The sequence below is a fragment of the Ranitomeya variabilis genome, chromosome 2, assembly GCF_051348905.1.
Source record: "Ranitomeya variabilis isolate aRanVar5 chromosome 2, aRanVar5.hap1, whole genome shotgun sequence".
NCBI lineage: Eukaryota > Metazoa > Chordata > Amphibia > Anura > Dendrobatidae > Ranitomeya > Ranitomeya variabilis.
In genome coordinates this window covers 256,907,574-256,913,573 of record NC_135233.1, presented here as the reverse complement: position 1 = coordinate 256,913,573, position 6,000 = coordinate 256,907,574, and positions in this window count along the sequence as shown.

Sequence of the window (6,000 nt, the reverse complement as noted above, 5' to 3'; positions counted from 1 at the left end):
CAGGGAAGGCCACCAGAAGGACCTTGCCACCAAATCCCTGGTACCAAAGATTCCAGGATGACCTGTCAACGCAGAAGAATGAACCTCAGAAATGACTTTACTGGTCCAATCATCAGGAACAAACAGTCTACCAGGTGGGCAACGATCAGGTCTATCCGCCTGAAACTCCTGCAAGGCCCGCCGCAGGTCTGGAGAAACGGCAGACAATATCACTCCATCCTTAAGGATACCTGTAGGTTCAGAGTTACCAGGGGAGTCAGGCTCAAAACTCCTAGAAAGGGCATCCGCCTTAACATTCTTAGAACCCGGCAGGTAGGACACCACAAAATTAAACCGAGAGAAAAACAACGACCAGCGCGCCTGTCTAGGATTCAGGCGTCTGGCGGACTCAAGATAAATTAGATTTTTGTGGTCAGTCAATACCACCACCTGATGTCTAGCCCCCTCAAGCCAATGACGCCACTCCTCAAAAGCCCACTTCATGGCCAAAAGCTCCCGATTCCCAACATCATAATTCCGCTCGGCGGGCGAAAATTTACGCGAGAAAAAGGCACAAGGTCTCATCACGGAACAATCGGAACTTCTCTGCGACAAAACTGCCCCAGCTCCGATTTCAGAAGCGTCGACCTCAACCTGAAAAGGAAGAGCAACATCAGGCTGACGCAACACAGGGGCGGAAGAAAAGCGGCGCTTAAGCTCCCGAAAGGCCTCCACAGCAGCAGGGGACCAATCAGCAACATCAGCACCCTTCTTAGTCAAATCAGTCAATGGTTTAACAACATCAGAAAAACCAGCAATAAATCGACGATAAAAGTTAGCAAAGCCCAAAAATTTCTGAAGACTCTTAAGAGAAGAGGGTTGCGTCCAATCACAAATAGCCTGAACCTTGACAGGATCCATCTCGATGGAAGAGGGGGAAAAAATATATCCCAAAAAGGAAATCTTTTGAACCCCAAAAACGCACTTAGAACCCTTCACACACAAGGAATTAGACCGCAAAACCTGAAAAACCCTCCTGACCTGCTGGACATGAGAGTCCCAGTCATCCGAAAAAATCAAAATATCATCCAGATACACAATCATAAATTTATCCAAATAATCACGGAAAATGTCATGCATAAAGGACTGAAAGACTGAAGGGGCATTTGAAAGACCAAAAGGCATCACCAAATACTCAAAGTGGCCCTCGGGCGTATTAAATGCGGTCTTCCACTCATCCCCCTGCTTAATTCGCACCAAATTATACGCCCCACGGAGATCTATCTTAGAGAACCACTTGGCCCCCTTTATGCGAGCAAACAAATCAGTCAGCAGTGGCAACGGATATTGATATTTAACCGTGATTTTATTCAAAAGCCGATAATCAATACACGGTCTCAAAGAGCCATCTTTCTTAGCCACAAAGAAAAAACCGGCTCCTAAGGGAGATGACGAAGGACGAATATGTCCCTTTTCCAGGGACTCCTTTATATATTCTCGCATAGCAGCATGTTCAGGCACAGACAGATTAAATAAACGACCCTTAGGGTATTTACTACCCGGAATCAAATCTATGGCACAATCGCACTCCCGGTGCGGAGGTAATGAACCAAGCTTAGGTTCTTCAAAAACGTCACGATATTCAGTCAAGAATTCAGGAATCTCAGAGGAAATAGATGATGAAATGGAAACCACAGGTACGTCCCCATGCGTCCCCTTACATCCCCAGCTTAACACAGACATAGCTTTCCAGTCAAGGACTGGGTTATGAGATTGCAGCCATGGCAATCCAAGCACCAACACATCATGTAGGTTATACAGCACAAGAAAGCGAATAATCTCCTGATGATCCGGATTAATCCGCATAGTTACTTGTGTCCAGTATTGTGGTTTATTACTTGCCAATGGGGTGGAGTCAATCCCCTTCAGGGGTATAGGAGTTTCAAGAGGCTCCAAATTATACCCACAGCGTTTGGCAAAGGACCAATCCATAAGACTCAAAGCGGCGCCAGAGTCGACATAGGCATCCGCGGTAATAGATGATAAAGAACAAATCAGGGTCACAGATAGAATAAACTTAGACTGTAAAGTGCCAATTGAAACAGACTTATCAAGCTTCTTAGTACGCTTAGAGCATGCTGATATAACATGAGTTGAATCACCGCAATAGAAGCACAACCCATTTTTTCGTCTTAAATTCTGCCGTTCACTTCTGGACAGAATTCTATCACATTGCATATTCTCTGGCGTCTTCTCAGTAGACACCGCCAAATGGTGCACAGGTTTGCGCTCCCGCAGACGCCTATCGATCTGGATAGCCATTGTCATGGACTCATTCAGACCCGCAGGCACAGGGAACCCCACCATAACATCCTTAATGGCATCAGAGAGACCCTCTCTGAAATTCGCCGCCAGGGCGCACTCATTCCACTGAGTAAGCACAGCCCATTTACGGAATTTCTGGCAGTATATTTCAGCTTCGTCTTGCCCCTGAGATAGGGACATCAAGGCCTTTTCCGCCTGAAGCTCTAACTGAGGTTCCTCATAAAGCAACCCCAAGGCCAGAAAAAACGCATCCACATTGAGCAACGCAGGATCCCCTGGAGCCAATGCAAAAGCCCAATCCTGAGGGTCGCCCCGGAGCAAGGAAATCACAATCCTGACCTGCTGAGCAGGATCTCCAGCAGAGCGAGATTTCAGGGACAAAAACAACTTGCAATTATTTTTGAAATTTTGAAAGCAAGATCTATTCCCCGAGAAAAATTCAGGCAAAGGAATTCTAGGTTCAGATATAGGAACATGAACAACAAAATCTTGTAAATTTTGAACTTTCGTGGTGAGATTATTCAAACCTGCAGCTAAACTCTGAATATCCATTTTAAACAGGTGAACACAGAGCCATTCCAGGATTAGAAGGAGAGAGAGAGAGAGAAAGGCTGCAATATAGGCAGACTTGCAAGAGATTCAATTACAAGCACACTCAGAACTGAAGGGAAGGAAAAAAAAAAAAAAAAAAAAATCTTCAGCAGACTTCTCTTTTCTCTCCTTTCTCTGTCAATTAATTTAACCCTTTTCAGGCCGGTCAAACTGTTATGGTTCTCAATGGCAAGAGAACATAGCCCAGCAAACATGAGTACTAGCTCTTGGAAGGATGGAAACTAAACTGACCATGAACTAAACCTGCCGCACAACTAACAGTAGCCGGGTAGCGTTGCCTACGTTTTTATCCCTAGACGCCCAGCGCCGGCCGGAGGACTAACTAATCCTGGCAGAGGAAAATATAGTCCTGGCTCACCTCTAGAGAAATTTCCCCAATAGGCTGACAGAGGCCCCCACATATATTGGCGGTGATTTTAGATGAAATGACAAACGTAGTATGAAAATAGGTTTAGCAAAATTGAGGCCCGCTTACTAGATAGCAGGAAGACAGAAAGGGCACTTTCATGGTCAGCTGAAAACCCTATCAAAATACCATCCTGAAATTACTTTAAGCCTCTAGTATTAACTCATAACATCAGAGTGGCAATTTCAGATCACAAGAGCTTTCCAGACACAGAAACGAAACTACAGCTGTGAACTGGAACAAAATGCAAAAACAAACGAGGACAAAAGTCCAACTTAGCTGGGAGTAGTCTAGTAGCAGGAACATGCACAGAAAGGCTTCTGATTACAATGTTGACCGGCATGGAAGTGACAGAGGAGCAAGGTTAAATAGCGACTCCCACATCCTGATGGAAACAGGTGAACAGAGGGGAAGATGCACACCAGTTCAATTCCACCAGTGGCCACCGGGGGAGCCCAAAATCCAATTTCACAACAACCAGGTATTTCGGACAAATTATAAAACTGATTATTTCTCTAGTTACAGCACCCAGAACTAAAAGAGCCACCTTGTCAGAATGCAGCATTACTGCTGCACAAGGTGGCTCTTTTAGTTTGAAACGACTGGGGGAAGGATGGGGGGGTGACAGGTTCCCTTTAATGAAGTCATCAGGAATAGCAAAGAATGCTGTCTTACATGCCTCCCAGAGTTCATCTAGAGTCTTTGGTTTTGTCTTCCAAGCTTCGTCTTTCATCCTACCCCAAACATGCTCAATGATGTTCATGTCTGGTGACTGGGCTGGCCAGTCCTTGAGCACCTTGATCTTTTTTGCCTGGAGGAACTTTGTTGTAGAGATGGATGTATGAGATGGAGCACCATCCTGCTGCAGAATTTGACCCCTTTTATGATTTGGAATATAAAAGGTAGCTAATACTTATTGATATTTTAGGCTATTGATATTGCCTTCCACCTTGCAAATGTTTCGCACACCCCCATACTGAATGTAACCACAGACCATGATCTTTCCACCACCAAATGTAACTGTTTTCTGGGTGTATTTTGGATCCATACGGGCTCCAGTAGGTCTCCTGCAGTATTTGCTGTAGCTGTGGTGTAATTCTACTGAAGATTCATCACAGAAATCCACCTTCTGCCACTTTTCCAGCGTCCATCTGTTTAGCAGGCTGTGGGACTTTGCAAATGCCACATGTTTTTTTATTTGCCTTTTGTTTAGTGCTGGCTTCTGGGCACTGATTCAAGGCCATTTCGAGACAGAATCCTACAAACTGTTCTAGTTAACACAGGAACTTGAGGTGACCAGGCCTGTTGGAGCTCTGCTGCAGTGGAAGAGGGCTTGCATTGGATTTTCTAACCGTGTCTCCTGAGCAGTTGTCTTGCGGGGTCTGCCGGACCTGGGCTTGTCAAACACATCTCCAGTCTCTTTAAATCTTTTTTTTAATTCTTTGCACTTGACGCTGAGACACATTAAAGATGCCAGCCACCTCTGCAGTGGATCTGGTCTTCAGCCTCTTGCTAATCCAGGCTTTGGTCGCAGGGTGGATTTTTGGCATGTTATCAGAGCTCAAGTTGCTTTTCAAGTGAAGGTCTGGGGTGCTGGGTTTCTTTTAATACACCCACACACACACACTAATTAACCGATCATTTACTGAGCACAGGTGAGGATGTAAACTAGGATTGGGTGCATTATATGACCAGGCGACAAAACGTTTGTCTTGCCAAAATCTGATCATTCTGTGTCCATTAACTGATCAATATTTCTGCATTGATGCCAATTTATTTTCTTAACCTAAACCACATTTCGGAGGGTTTCAGCTTTCAAAAGAATAATTTATACAACCAATGGATGAACTTAACGTCAGGTTATAAGCTTTTAATTACATAACATGGATAAGCGACATAACTTCTGTCAGGGAGTGTAATACAGGATGTAATTCAGGATCAGTACAGGATAAGTAATGTATGTACACAGTGACTGCACCAGCAGAATAGTGAGTGCAGCTCTGGATTATAATACAGGATGTAACTCAGGATCAGTAATGTATGTACACAGTGACTGCACCGGCAGAGTAGTGAGTGCAGCTCTGCTCAGCTGCTGCTCATTGTGGGTGTGGTCGCCACTGATTCTGCAGTGTGCTCCTGAGAAACCACAGGCTCTCCACCCAGGGAGCTGCTCTCTTCTACCCTTGGAGGGAGTGGGTTTCCTTGGATGAGCAATGGAGCCAAGTGCCAGGCTTGTTTCCCGGACCAGGCCGGTGGGGCTGGAAGAAACCAGCAACCGGCCTGCACATCAGAGGACTCGGGTGAGACGGTCCACCAGGAGTCGCAGCAATGTGGCTCCTACTCCCCCCAGGTCTGCAGAGACCCAGAGAAGCCGCAAGGCTTCCAACATGGAGGAGAAGCCTTCTACCGTGCATGATGGTGATCCTCCCAGGGGAAAGCTGAGTGCTCACGGAGGGGAGGCCGACCTCAATGGGGAAGGTTGGGGGCTGCAGAGACCCCGGGAGTCTGTGTCCACCTATGCCTCCCGGGTCAAGGACCACCTCTGTGAGTATGAAGACGCAGGCAAGACCCTGAGGAGGCTCCGAGAGGAGCTGCGCCGCACAAGCGCTAAAGCTGCAGGTGCCTCCAAACCAAGGAAGAATCAGCTCCAGGCGGAGGTAATGAAACTGAAAGTTGAA